Genomic DNA, 15,926 nt, shown 5'->3' on the forward strand with positions numbered 1-15,926 from the left:
GAAGCCAGAGGAAGGAATATAGGTGGAAGGATACAGGGGGGGTGGGATGGGTCAGGGGAGATATGAATGCAAATCCAGGTGGGGCAGAGGTAAAGGAAGGGGGGAGGGGAAAATAAAATAAACTTGTAGAGGAGGGATAGGACAGAGCAGGGGAAATAATTGGTGAACACAGGTGAACACAGGTGAACACAGGTGAACACAGGTGAACACAGGTGAACACAGGTGAACACAGGTGAGGGGGGCATTTGACAGGCAGATAGTTGGACAAAGGCCAGAGATGAAAAAGACACAACGGCTGTCTATTTGGACTAGTTCCAAGCACATAAAAATCCCAGCAACCTTTTTCTAATACTTTATGGGCACCATCCTCTAAATCTTGCATTGTGTTAAGTACTCATACATTAACAGAGATCAGGAAGCAGAGGTTTGGTCTATTGCCGGATGAGCTAGACTAATGACACAGCTTGAGTGCACAGACGTGCACAGTCCTCATTAAAAAAGAACAGGGACCTGCACTGGATTTATCATGTAGATTTTGTGTTAATTAGTTCCCTGACCAGTGTGGAGTTGAGCCATATGCAATCAAGAAGGTCCAAGGTACCATTCCCAGGCTCAGCAGAGTGCCACGATTAATTCTCTCCCCGGAAAGCATGTAGGTGGGAGGTGCGCAGAACATGTGCACTCAATTATAACTTCCCCCCCCCAACCACCATCAGCCTCTTGAAAACTACAAATGGTGGCGAATTGGCGCAGAGGGAGCGTTGCTGCCTTATCGGTCTACAGGCCCAGGGTTAGATCCTGACTACAGTTGCTCTCTGTACGGAATTTGTACATTCTTCCTGTGACCACATGGATTTTCTCCGGGCGCTCCGGTTTCCACTCACACTCCAAAGACGCGCAGGTTTGTAGGTTAATTGGCTTCGGTAAAATTGTAAATTGCCATAAGAGTCATAGAGTGATACAGCGTGGAAACAGGCCCTTCGGCCCAACTTGCCCACGCCAGCCAACATGTTCCAGCTACACGAGTCCTCCCTGCCCGCGTTTGGTCCATATCCCTTCAAACCTGCTCTATCCATGTACCTGTCTAACCGTTTCTTAAATATTGGGATATTGAGTCCCTGCTACCTCCTCTGGCAGCTTGTTCCCTACACCCACCACCCTTTGTGTGAAAAAGTCACCCCTCAGATTCCTATTAAATCTTTTGACTCTCTATGGGGATGCAGTGTTTAGTTTAGCTTCATTAGCTTAGTTTAGAGAGACAGCATGGAAACAGGCCCTTTGGCCCACGGATTCCATGCCAACCATCGATCACCCGTTCACATTAGATCTATGTTATCCCACTTTCTCAGTCAGTCCCTACACACTAGGGCCAATGTACAGTTGGCCAATTAACCTGCAAACTTTCTTCTCACACCGTCTACACCCACGCAGAAACTGCACAGAACTCTGAATCTATCAGAACAACCAGAACTAGAGTGTAAGCAAACCAATCCTCAACTTTCAAGGAATGGCAAGAAAAAGATTTTTTTGCAAGTGTGAAATTGCTATTTTTTTGTTATTTCACAACTATCGTTTCAGAAGAACTACATATGTTCCAGTTTTCATAGACTACATCATAACGAGTAGCTGTGATTTTATTTGCTGTCGGCATTCCACAAAACACGGCCTGGAGTTTAGCTGGACATGGATGTTTCACTCAGAGATAATAATAATAATAATAATGCATTACATTTATATAGCGCTTTTCAAACACTCAAAGACGCTTTACAGGGATTTCTTAGAACATAGAGAAGTGAATAAATAGATAAATAAGTAAACGAACAGAGAAAGGAGACAGAAGGTGAGGTGACCTTCAGTGGTTGAAGGCAGTGCTGAAGAGGTGAGACTTCTGATGTTTTGAATGTGGTGAGTGAGGAGGAGTCTCTGACGGTTTGGGGTAGTGAGTTCCATAGATACAGCATGGAAACAGGCCCTTTTGGCCCACCAAGTCCTCAGCGACCAGTGATCACCCGTTCACATTAGTTCCATGTTATTCCACTTTCGCATCCACTCCCTGCACACGAGGGTCAGTTCACTAACCCGCGCGCCTTTGGGATGTTGGAGGAAACTGGAGCACCCGAGGGAAATCCACACGGTCACAGGGAGAACGTACAAACTCCACACACAGACGGCACCCGAGGTCAGGTCAGGATCGACCCCAGGTCTCTGGCTCTGTGAGGCAGCAGGTCCACCAGTTGCATCACTTTGCCACCCTCAAAGCAAGGGAATGAACACAAGTGGCACCATTTCTGTCATAGAATCAATCAAACAAATCACGACAAATGTTTAACACTGGATGAGGAGAGAATGTTCCCTCTTGTAGGAGAATCGAAAATAAGGGAGCATTATATAAAAGAAAAGGGTAGTCCATTTAAGGCAGAGGGTTGGGGGATATGACCTAAGGATCTGCAGATGCTGATTTTCCACATGAGTCCCAAATCTGTCGTGCATGACCTACCCCTTTATGCTGAAACAAGGAACTGCAGATGCTGCTCAGCGTGGACTCGGTGGGCTGATGGGCCTGTTTCCGTGCTGTATCTACAAAATAAAGACTAACCTCACCAGCTGGCTGCTATCTGTTCAAATGTTTCTAAGGATACCGCTGATTAGTTATATCCATGCGAGATACACTTAATAGATAGCATTGCTCTGAATGTAGTAACAAGGAACTGCAGATGTTGGTTAACCAAAGAAAGACACAAGTGCCGGAGTAACTCAGCGGGTCAGGCAGCATCTGCGGAGAACATGGATAGGTGATGTTTTGGGACGGGACTTCAGAGTATTTTGTTGTTTAGTGAGTTGTGAGTTTTTGGAATTCCCTTCTTCAAAAGGAACACTTTTAAGGCACGGTTAGAAAGATACTTCATAAGCAAAGGAGGGGGGGGAAGGAGGTTTCTAGGGGCAGGCAAAAATGCAGAATTGAGATTACAGTCTACAGGCGGTAGAGTTGGTGTCTTACTGCGCCAGAAACCCGGGTTCGATCCTGACCACGGGTGCTGTCTGTGCGGAGTTTGTATGTTCTCCCCTGTGACCGCGTGGGTTTTGTCCGGATGCTCCGGTTTCCTTTCTGTGTCTATTTTGGTAAACCATTGTGTGCAGTTCCTAGTGTCTGCAGGATGCTGTATCCTGACAGCACTCCCCACAATAAACATGCCACAGACTGAGAAAGAAACAGTGGGGCTTGCAGAATTGGAAAGGTCTTGCAGAGCCAAAGATTTTTTTCTTTCTCACAGATACATTTCTCCAGTTGATTTAAATGGCATAAATCTATAATTCACTGCGCAGTCTTGGTAATCTTGGTATTTTTGTCAAACAGAATCTGTGACATCTATGAGGCGACATTACTTTAGACTTTTAGACTTTACAGATACAGCGCGGAAACAGGCCCTTCAGCCCACCGAATCCGCGCCGACCAGCGATCACCCCGTACACTAGCACTATCCTACACACTAGGGACAATTTACAATTTTGCTGAAGCTAATTAACCTACAAACCTGCACGTCTGTGGAATGTGGGAGGAACCGGAGCACCCAGAGGAAACCCACGTGGTCACGGGTAGAATGTACAAACTCCGTACAGACAGCATCCATGGTCAGGATTGAACCCGGGTCTCCGGTGCTGTAAGGCAGCAACTCCACCGCTGCTGCACCGTGCCGCCCAGATACTTCAGATACTCCAGACCATTCAAGAATAATTGCTCCAGTATTTCTTTTGTCAATCCTCTTAATTCTCAAGTTCATAAGTTGAGAAGGTATGGGAGCAGAATTAGACCATTTGGCCCATCAAGTCTACTCCGCCATTCAATCATGGCTGATCTATCTCTCCCTCTCAACCCCATTTTCCTGCCCTCTCCCCATAACCTCCCCAACACCCGTACTAATCAAGAATCTGTCAATCTCCGCTTTAAAAATACCCAATGACTTGACCTCCACAGCCGTCAGTGGCAATGAATGCCACAGATTCACAACCCTCTGACTAAAGAAATTCCTCTTCATCTCCTTTCGAAAGGTACGTCCTTTTATTCTAAAGCTATGGCCTCTGGTCCTAGACACTTCATCTACTTAAGTGGCTTGTTTCTTTGGCTTTGCTATGTATTTTTTCCTCTACAAAATGCCTGGCATCATGAATAAATGATTGCCTGCAACAATCCACCTCATAACAGTGGGGTTGATCTTATGAATATTAAAATGGCCTGAGAGACTGATCTAACATCATTATCCGTTGGCCATCTATTAGTTCAGGTAACCCTCAAACATCAAGCATGCCAACGTTTCCCTGAGCAGCATGGAATCTGAATATCTGAAAGATGCTAATGATGTGTGTAAAAATCATTTTCATTTTTTCCGTCTCTCTTCCCTCCTCCACACCATAGAGCAAAGCCCTAATGGGGATCTGGTAAGAATTTTAAGGGGAAATTGGATAGCCTTGTTTGTTGACCTTCAGGTAGGTTGTTGCTTGAGGGACTCACCCGTATCTTGCTTGATGCAAGAAATCATTTCAACATCAAGGGTTACTAGATCTATCAAAGGATGGTTCTTTTTTGGTCGAAGGGATTTTTGTCTTCTTCTCCTCTTCCCTTTGTGTAGAGTTTTTCTTTCCTTCATGTTGACTACTCCCAGCACAGGCAGAGCTGGATAAAAACTTGAAAGACTCATTTTTACCTCCAAGCTATTTTAGATAATATTGCAAATTCCTCTCTCTGGCTGCATCTCTCATTTCCTTCACTTGAAAAAGCACATCCTCGCCTCACACTGATTTTTCTCCTGTAGTTTTCTCTTCCATTTGAAGGCTTATGGCGCAGATTATAAAAATATATATATCTTGGCAAAACAGCATAACACAAAGTGTCGTGAGTAACTCAGCTGGTCAGGCAGCATCTCTGGATAACAAGGATAGGCAACGTTTCAAGTTGGCACCCTTCTGCAGAATGATTACGGTGGGGGGGGAAATGCTGGAAAATAAGTGGGTGGGGCAAAGCCTGACCAGTGATAAGCGGATACTGGTTAAAGGGGGGGTTAAATTGGCAGAGGGATGGACAAATGCTGGTGATAAAAAGGAGACAAAATGGTGATAAAGGTGGTCCAAAGACGACAGATGGGGCCTAAGCCGGGCAACTCTCTGCGTGCTGGTCACAGATGTGGCTCTGCAATCACTCATTACAATCTCTTTACTCTTTTAAACCTTTACTCCAACTACACTTTAACTATGTTCTTCTTAATCTCCCCTCAGATCTGTCCATTTTCCGACTCCCTGGACCAGAAGACCTACTGCAACCACTTTTGGCAATTAGGCAACTGAACCATCCTCCCAACAGAAAGCAGTCCTGAGCTAACTTATTGGAGACCCTCAGACTATCTTTAATTGGTCTTTACCTTGCATTAAATTATTCCCTTTATTCTATATTTGTACATTGTGGAGGGCTCGATTGTAATCATGTATTGTCTTTCCGCTGACTGGATAGCACGCAGCAAAAAGCTTTTCATTCTACCTCGGTACACGTGACAATAAATTAAACGATAACTTTAACTGTAAGAAAAATGAGACAAAAGGGTGTTGATAAGGAGAGAAGGATTTTGAAAGAGCAGTGAAATGTAAAGCCAGAGGGAGGGATAGAGATAATAGGATATGGGAGGTTGGTGGGATAATGGGTCAGAAAAGGTGGTGGGGAGGAGTGGGAAGGAAAGAAGAAAAATAATGCAATGAGATTTTACCTAAAATTGGAGAATTCAATGTTCATACCATTGGGGTGTAAGCTACCCAAGCAGAATATGAGGTGCTATTCCTCCACATTGCGTGTGGCCTCACTCTGGCAATGGTGGAGGCACAGGGCAGAAAGGTCAGTGTGGGAATGTGAAAGGGAGTTAAAATGAGTAGCATCTGGGAGATGCAGTGGGCCTTGGCGGACTGAGCATAAGTGTTTGGCGAAACGATCACCTAGTCACCTTGGTCTCGCCGATGCAAAGGAGACCACATCTGGAGCAAAACACACCGATATACTCTTGAACACCACACAACACTAATCTCAACAAGCAAACTCTATGGACTGTCTTTGGTTGCACTTAGAATTTTGGGGATATTTTTGTACTAGTATTGTGGTTATTAATTTATTGAACGTTTATTTATTGTACATTATCCATGTCTATTGTGTTTACAGGCCTGTTATGCTGCTCCAACTAAGAATTTCATTGTTCCGTTGTCAGTATACATTTGTCTAGTTTAGTTTATTGTCACGTGTACCAAGGTAGTGAAAAGCTTTTTTGTTGCATGCTATCCAGTCAGCGGAAAGACCATACATGATTACAATCATGCCATTCACAGTGTACAGATACAGGATAAAGGGAATAACGCTTAGTGCAAGATAAAGTCCAGTAAAGTCTGATTAAAAATAGTCATTTAAAACACTATTTATTTGACTCTCTTGATTCCTCAGAAAAAGATTCAAATTTGAGTACGTGGTTGGTGCTCTTTTGACTTCATTTCCCCCCATCTCCTGCATATCCCTGACCTTCAACATGCTTGGTGTTGAGCAACTTAATCATATAACAAATTTAAAATAGTAAAACAGAGAGGCACTTCACGGGTTTGTTGATCAAAATTTGGCACCAAGCCACACTAGGAGGATGACAGGTAACCAAACGCTTGGTGGGAGGTATGTTTTCAGGAGCTTTTTAAGAGAAGAAAGATTGGTTGAGATGTAGAAAACAAATGGGAAATCTTTGTAAATGTTCATGAGATTAATTGCAAAGTTGTGGGTTACCCCTGAATGAGAAAAATGGGTGACCTTTGTCAGAGTTTGGACTTGTTCAATGTACCTAGTGGGTTGTTTTTTTTCAAATGGTATAGTTTACTGGCATCTCTAACATGTTGGAGAGCATAGATTATATGCTCACCGTTTCACCGAACACTTGCATTTGGCCCGCCGAGGCCTGCTGGATCTCCCGGTTGCTTACCATTGTAACTCCCCTTCCAATCCTCAAACTAACATGAAACCCACATCTGTATCCACCTACCACTTGCCAGGCTTTGTCCTGCCTCCATCTCTCTTTTCCAGCTTTCTCTCCCCACTATTTCCACTGGCTGGAGAATCTATAACTCAATGCCATAAAGGATAATGAGTTAGCTAATTATCCTTATGATGGAAGTTGAATGCAATGGAATGAATAGAGTGTGCAGAGTGGAGAAGGACCTCGAGTTTACTTCAGAAACATTGCTCCCATTTTCAAGACATCAAACATCCGCAATGGTTCAGCTGTTAGACACAAAGTGCTGGAGTAACTCAGCGGGTCAGGCAGCATCTCTGGAGGAAAAAGGATGGTGACATTTTGGGTCGGGACTCTTCTACAGACTGAAAGTAGGGAGTGTGGGAGAGGGGGGGGGGTGATGAAAAGCTAGAGGTGAGAAAAGACCAGGTCCAACCAGGGCCGGCCACAAATGACCTCAGGTAGGCCGGTGCCAGGTTCATTGTTGGCTCGGGAAGGTGTGATCGCAAGAGAAACAATGTGGAGAACCGTGGACAGACACAATGTACTGGAGTAACACAGCGGGTCAGGCACCATCGCTGGAGAAAAACGATGGCTGACATTTCGGGTCGGGACCCCTCTTCAGATTGAAAGTAGAGGTGGGGGTGGGGGCGGACAAACTGAAGGTGAGAAAAGACCAGAACAAATCAGGGCCGGCAACAGATGACCTCAGGAAGAGTGGAGTCCATAATGGCAGATTGTTGGCTGGGGAAGGTGCGATAACAAAGTGGAACTAGGACGACTAGGGTGGAATTGGTAAAACCGGGGGGGAGGGGGGAGAGTAAGTAGAAGTTACTGTAGTTCAAACCGTTGGGTTGGAAGCTACACAAGCGGAATGTTCACCTGCTGCCATTTTCAGCTCCCAGACCATCTCTAGTTGGTTGACTGTCCAATTACCAGCCCAGCCACTTTTGCACTATATCCTTATCACTTCAATCATTTAATCTTCCCTGCCTTCCACCCAATTATAAACCTGACCTACTCTCCCCTCTTTCTGCCCTACACTGTTCAAAGTCTGATATACCTCTAGCTTCTGACTGAAGATTATCACTTTGAAATATTAATTCCGTTTCCCTTTCTGCCACAGCCAAGCAGTTTGAGTACAACTATAACGCTGGATTCTACCCAATTATATAGAAATTTACAGTCATGCAGCACGGAAACGGGCTCTTCGGTCCAACTTCGGGCGGTGCTGGCTCAAAGGGCTAAATGGCCTCCTCCTGCACGTATTTTCTATGTTTAACTTGCCCATGCCGACCAAGATTCCCCATCTACACTAATCCCACTTGTCTGCATTTGGCCCACATCCCTCTAAACCTATCCTCTCCTTGTACCTGTCCAAGTATCTTCTAAATGTAAAAATGTGAAATGTCTCAACTGCTTTCTCTGGCAGCTCATTGCCTATACCCACCACACTGTGTGAAAATGTTGCCCCTCAGGTTCCTACAGGGCAATCCATTCAATTCGTTTCACTTTTAGAACAGGCAGCACAGAGGTACAGTGGTAGAGTTGCAGTCTTATAGTGGCAGAGACCCAGGTTCAATCCTGACTAGGGGTGCTGTCTGTCCGAAGTTTATATGTTCTCCCTGTGACCGGGTGCTCTGGTTTCCTCCCACACTTCAAAGATGTGCAGCTTTGTAGGTTAATTGGCTTCTGAAAAGTGTGTAGGATAGGACGAGCATTCGGGTGATTGCTAGTCAGCGCAGGCTCAGTAGGTCAAAGGGCCAGTTTCCATGCTGTATCTCTAATCTAAACTAAAGCTGGTAGTTTAGTTTAAACTCACACCACCAGAAACCCGGGTTCGATCCCGACCTTGGGTGATCGATGGTCGACGTGGACCCAGTGGGCCGAAGGGCCTGTTTACGTGCTGTATCTCTAAATTAAATAACTGGCAAACAGGTCAAGGCAGCCAGCATTAGCGGGTCTTTTTCCGGTTGGCAAGATGAAAATAAGTGGTGTGCCACAGGGATTGAGGATGGAGCTTCATCTTTTTTATAACGTTAATAAATGACTCGGATAAAAGCACCAAAGGTGACTTTGCAGAATGTGCTGGCAACAAAAAAAGATGGGTAGAAACGCAAGTCGTGAAGAGGATATTGGGAAGCTACAAAGGGAAGATAAAAAGGTTAACTAAATGGCCAAAGGTCTAGCAAATAAAATGCAGAGGGATAATGTGAAATTTATCCCAATGGCTGGAAAAATTTAAAGTACGTTATCCAAATATTGAGGGACTGCAGAGCTATGAGATGCATGTAGATGCACGTAGGGCAAGTAATTAAGAAAATGAGCAGAGTTTAATCATTTCTTGGCTGGGGAACTGAATGCAGAAATCGTGTTAAAGAAAGCAGACTTGAGATCAGGTCTGAAACAAAACAAAGCTTTGCACTCTACTTCAGTACACATGACAATAATAAACCTAAATCCAAGTCCATGGGTGCACTAGAGCTCGAAAAACAAGCCATTAGCATCTTACTCGCCTGACAATTTCGAAGCTTTCTGCTTGCCAGTCTTTCTCCCGCCCCCACCTCTCTTCCAGCTTTCTCCAACTTACTGCAATCAGGCTGGAAAAGGATCTTGACCCAAAGCGTCACCTATCCATGTTCTGCTGAGATAGACAAAACGTTGGAGTAACTCAGCGGGACAGGCAACATCACTGGAGAAAAGGAATAGGTGACGTTTCAAGTCGGGGCACTTCTTCAGACCCTGTATTCTGCAGGGATGATGCCTGTCCCACTGAGTTACTCCAGCACGTTGGTTGTCTGTTTTATGACATCAGGCAACAATATCAACTGCTACCAGAGAAATAAAGGGAATAGGTCTTGGGGTAAAAACAATTAGCAAAGAGCAACAATTTATTTTCAGCTTATTTTAGATGTATTAATAGAGCTCATATCCTGAAGCAATGCACATATAATGAATTACTTCTCAAGTATAGAGGCTGTTACACAAGCTAACAGAACAGCTGCTTCACATCAAACAAGATCCTTGAATACATGACCAATGGCCCGTCAAATTGATTCTGGTCGCTTGTTTGAAGGAGTTGCAAGGACACAACAAAACTTCATCCTGTTCTTAAATGATGATGCGGCACGGTGGCGCAGCAGTAGAGTTGCTGCCTTACAGCACCAGAGACCCAAGACCGATCCCAACTACGGGTGCTGTCGATACAGAGTTTGTACATTAACCACGTGACCTGTGTGTGAGTTTTCTCCGGGATCTCCGGTTTCCGCCCACTCTCCAGAGACGTACAGGTTCGTGGACTTCTATAAAATAGTAAATTGTCCCGAGTGTGCATAGGATAGTGTGAGTGTGCTGGGATCGCTGTTCGGCACGGACACGGTGGACCGAAGGGCCTGTTTCTGCACTATATCTCTAAACTGAACGACAGGAGATCTGCGATCATCTTAGTTTTGTTTTAATTTAGTTGAGGTTATTGTCACATGTACCAAGGTACAGTGAAAAGCTTTTTTATTGCGAGCTATCCAGTCAACATAAAGACTATGCATGATTACAATCGAGCTGTCCACAGCGTACAGATACAGGATAAAGGGAATAATGAATTATAAAGTGGTTTAACATAGAACTTTAACCAAACATCAGACCCGAAATGTCACCTATCCATGTTATCCAGATATGCTGCTTGACCCGCTAATTACTTCAGCCCTATTAGTTTAATTTATTATTGTCACGTATACCAAAGTGAAGTGAAACGCTTTTTTGTTGCGTCTATCCTGTCAACAGAAGGACTATACACGATTACAATCAAGCTGTCCAGTTACAGATACAGGGAGTAATGTCTAACGCAAGATAAAGTTGTACAGTCCGATTAAAAATAGTTCGAAGGACTCCATTGTGGTAGATGGGAAGTCAAGACTGCTCGCCAGCTGGTGAGAGAACGGCTCAATTGTCTGAATCTGGAGGAGTGCGTTTTCAAACTTCTGTACCTTCTTGCCTGGCAGGTGGGGAGAAGAGGGAGTGACTGGTCCTGAACAGGTAAGGTTATTGGGGTGTTTGTTTCATTTTATTAATTGCTTCAGGTGTTCAGACCACGCACCCTCCTCACCTGCAGTCAAGGCAATGAAAGGATATTATTACTTTTTTTAAAAGACGCAATGTGCTGGAGTGACTCAGCGGGTCAGGCAGCATTTCTGGAGAACATAGATAGGTGACATTTCGGGTCAGGACCCTTCTTTAGACTAACACCTCTCTTCAACGTTATTACTTGCTTAAGCTGCAAAGAGAGAGAAGATTTGGGGATATTGCCAGTTTGAGGGCCTGAGCTGTAGGGAGAGGTTGGGCAGGCTAGGACTTTATTCCTGGGAGTGTAAGAGGCCGAGAGGTGATAAGAGATGTGAAGAGAATCATGATGGGAATAGAACAGTGAATGCACAGAGTCTTTCACCCAGAGTACAGTAATCAACAACTAGAGGGCATAGGCTTAAAAGAAGGGAAAGATTTAATGGGAACCTGAGGGGCAACTTTTTCACTCAGAGGTGGTTGGTATATGGAACAAGCTGCCAGAGGAGGTAGTCAGGGAAAGAACTATAACAACATTTAAAAGACATTTGGGCAGGTACATAGATGGGGAAGGTTTAGAGGAACATGGGCCAAACACAGGCAGGTGGGACAAGTGTAGATGGGCCATCTTGGTCGGCATGGGCAAGTTGGGCCGAATGTCTTGTTTCCATGCTGTGCGACTCAAACGGCCGTGACCCAAAACATTCCCTCCACAGATGCTGCCTGAACTGCCGAATTCCTCCAGCATTTTGTGTTTTGCTCAAGATTCCAGCATCTGCAGTTCCTTGCGGCTCCATCTTGATTACTGACTCTTCATTTTCACCAAACAAAAAAGAAGCATGCCTCTATTAACAAAATTATTAATTCCACCAACCAACTGCGAAACATGAAAGCAAAAATTCAATATTCCAATGTAATCTAATCTAATTCAGACATAATGATAGGAGTCATACTTCATTAAGATTAACCTTCTTCTGGACAAAGCTGAGATGATATTAGTTGGATTTCCTGCCGAGTTATTAAATATCTTAATTCAGTAACTGGTTCAATAACTCATCTCCCACCTACTCATTTAGTAGGGTTTGCATTCTGCAAATCTGTTATAAATTGTTATGCGGCATTAATTACTTGTACTGTGGACAGAATGGGCAGAATAAAATAACAATTAACAGACAACATTACTGTCAGACTGACTACTTCAAACGCAAAGATTTCCTCCCTTTAATCTGCTAAAAGATTATATTAAGCAAGATTGAATTCTGGGTTGGCCAATGCCATAATTTGTAAAGACACTGTCTGGCTTAGCAACATCAAACAAATTGAAATTTTTCAGATTGTTTTTTAGTCGGGTATGTCGACAGATCTTTTTAAAAACTCTTAAGGGAAATTTGCATGAAAAGCCCAATCATTAACACCACAGTAGTTAGACACAAAATGCAGGAGTAACTCAGCGGGTCAGGCAGCATCTCTGGCGGGCAGCACGGTGGCGCTGCGGTAGAGTTGCCCCCTTACAGCGACAGAGACTCGGGTTCGATCTTGACTACGGGTACTATCTGTACAGTTTGTATGTTCTCCCATTGACCTGCTTGGGTTTCCTCCCACACTCCAAAGACGTACAGGTCTGTAGGTTAATTGGTCTCTGTAAATTGCCCCAAGTTTAGTTTAGAGATACAGCGCGGAAGCAGGCCCTTTTGGCCCACCGTGTCCGCGCCGACCAACGATCCCCGCACATTAACACTATCCTACGCCCACTTGGGACAATTTTTACATTTACTAAGCCAATTAACCTGCAAACCTGTACTTCTTTGGAGTGTGGGAAGAAACCGAAGATCTCGGAGAAAACCCACGCAGGTCACGGGGAGAACGTACCAACTCCGTACAGACAGCACCCGTAGTCGGGATCGAACCCAGGTCTCCGGCTCTGCATTCGCTGTAAGGCAGCGACTCTACTGCTGCGCCACCGTGCCGCCACGGTGTTTCGGGAGTGGATGAGAATTGGTGTGAACAGGTGCTCAATGGTCGGCGTGGACTCGGGGAGGTTGAAGGGCCTGTTTCCATGCTGTATCTCTAAACTAAATCTAGGTTGGTAGAAGTGTAAAGTACACATGCTCGGCCCTTCAGCCCACCGAATCCACATCGACCGTTGATCATCCATTCACACACGTTCTATGTTATCCCACTTTCTCATCCACACTAGGGCCATTTTCAGAGGCCAATTCAGTAATCTACAAACCCACACGTCTTTAGAATGTGGAGCACCTGGAGGAAAGGGAGAACGTGCAAACTCCCCATGCATATAGACAGCACCCGAGGTCAGGATCGAACCCGGATCTCTGGTGCTGTGAGGCAGCGTCTCTACCAGCTGAGACACCGTGTGGTGACTCTTGGCGTGCCTATCCCAGAAGAGGATCTATTATCGCCCGATACAATCGTCCCACTCTTTTACTTAGTGCGTACCTTGATTATATTCAGGTACAATATTATCCGATTTGTCTGGCTAACATGCAAACAAAAGCTTTTCACTGTACCTCAGTGCACATGACAATAATAAACCTCAACCGCAGACAAACAATAGACAATAGGTGCAGGAGGAGGCCATTCGGCCCTTCGAGCCAGCACCGCCATTCAATGTGATCATGGCTGATCATTCTAAATCAGTACCCCGTTCCTGCCTTCTCCCCATACCCCCTGACTCCGCTATACTTAAGAGCTCTATCTAGCTCTCTCTTGAATGCATTCAGAGAATTGGCCTCCACTGCCTTCTGAGGCAGAGAATTCCACAGATTCACAACTCTCTGACTGAAAAAGTTTTTCCTCATCTCAGTTCTAAATGGCCTACCCGAGGATAGACACAAACCAAGGAGGGGAGAAACAATGAATTGCAGGTGCAGGTTTACAAGAGAAGACAAAGTGCTGGAGTAACTCAGCAAGTCAGGCAGAATCTCAGTGGAACATGGACAGACGTCTTTTAGGTCAGGACTCTTCTTCACACTGATTGTAATGGGGGGTGGGGGGGGGGGGAGAAAGCTGGAAGAGAGGAGGGTCAGGACAAAGCCTGGCAGATAATAAGCCAATACAGGTGAGGAGGGTTATTTGAGAGGCAGATAGTTAGACAAAGGGCAGAGATGAAAAGACAGATGGTGTGAGACAAAAGGAGTGAAGGGGTGCGAATTATGAAGCCAGAGGAAGGAATGTAGGTGGAAGGGGATGGGGAGGGGAGAGAGGAGAAATAGGTGCGAGTACAGGTGGGGGACGGGGTGTGGGGGTGTAAAGAAATTGGGGTGGGGGGGTTATATGGGAGAAAGAAAGGGGAGGAAGAGGGTGCTGTCTGTGTGGAGTTTGCAAGTTCTCCCTCCGACCGATTGGGATTCCTTCCACATCTGCAGTTCCTTTCTACACTCAATGGTCATACCGATGGGTAGTAAACTACCCAAGTGGAATACGAGGCCTAACAGAAACTATCCAGACTGAGAAGAGCAAACAGTTTTCACATTGTGAAAAATTTAGATTGTGGTTGGGGCTGTTGGTGATTAACTGTGGAGATGTGGGTGCTGGTGATTAAAAGACTGGCCACTTTGCAGCAACACAGTATATGAAGGAATGAGGACATGTCTGCCTTATAATGCATACAGGTTACAAGTACCTGCGATTTAACAGAGCTCCGAGGATAGACACAAAACTCAGCGGAGTAACTCAGCGGGTCAGGCAGCATCTCGGGAGAAAAGGAATAGGTGGCATTTCGAGTCAAGACCCTTCTTCACACTGAGAGTCGGGGAAAGGCAAACAAGATATATAGAAGGCACATAGAACAAAAGAATGAAAGATATGCAAAAAAGCAACGATGATCATGGAACGGTGGAGCCCACAATGGTCCATTGTTTACTGTGGGGTAGGTGATAACGAGTTATACAAACAGTGAAACTCAACAAGACGACAGTGAAACTAGTGTGTCGACTAGGGTGGGGGAGGGACGGAGAGAGAGGCCTCTGGCTGGGGAGAATGAAGAGAGAAGACAGCTCGGCCACAAAAGATAACTAGCAACATTTTTCGCACTATTCTACAAGATTAAAATGTGTGAACAACACACACAGAGCTTGAAACCACCATTTAAAAGATGACCTATTGGTCTTCTTCCCAACAACTCCTCGTTATTATGGAGAAGATTAAAATTAATGCTGTAAAGCCTCTTTCATGCACTCCAAAGGTCAAGGTCTCCACATAACTTCAACTGTAAATTAGTGAGACAAGAGCACATTCAGGGAGAGATTTCGCAACCAGCTGCTCAGACGCTTTTTTTTAAAAAAGAGACAAGTTGAATACCTAAATTCATACATCAGTACAATCGCCGGTTTTCTGTTACGAGCTTTCCAAGGTTCTGTTCTTTTGTCCACAGCCACCATTGAACAACTAAATGGGGCTTTTACGACATTTATGTTATCTACTATTACCAATATTTTTACAGGAGGTCGCACTGTGACCCAAGGAAAGTACTACTGGAGAGAAAAAAAAACAATTTCCAATCTATGAAATTAAGTGGCACAAAATTAAACTCCCCAGGGATTGAAGGATGCTCCAAATGCATAAATTGTGCTAATTTGGTTTTCTGTTTTGCTTAAAATTAAGGGGTAAAAATTCACAGGCATCTTGAGAGCAGGTTATTATTCTAACTTTGTGACAATTTCATTGCTTGAGATTTCAATCTGTGGAATTCTCTGCCTCAGAGGGCAGTGGAGGCCAATTCTCTGGATGCTTTCAAGAGAGAGTTAGATAGAGCTCTTAATGACAGCGGAGGCAGGGGGTATGGGGCGAGGGCAGGAACGGGGTACTGATTGTGAATGATCAGCCATGATC

The 15,926-nt window shown here is 44.8% G+C and overlaps 1 protein-coding gene across 1 annotated transcript in view; it reads right to left on the reverse strand.

Moving 5' to 3' along the window:
* Positions 1-15,926, reverse strand: part of LOC144602006 (MICOS complex subunit mic25a-like) — a 329,321-nt gene that overhangs the window by 202,181 nt on the left and 111,214 nt on the right.

Source organism: Rhinoraja longicauda, chromosome 17 (genome assembly GCF_053455715.1).
Source record: "Rhinoraja longicauda isolate Sanriku21f chromosome 17, sRhiLon1.1, whole genome shotgun sequence".
In the NCBI taxonomy this organism is placed as follows: domain Eukaryota; kingdom Metazoa; phylum Chordata; class Chondrichthyes; order Rajiformes; family Arhynchobatidae; genus Rhinoraja; species Rhinoraja longicauda.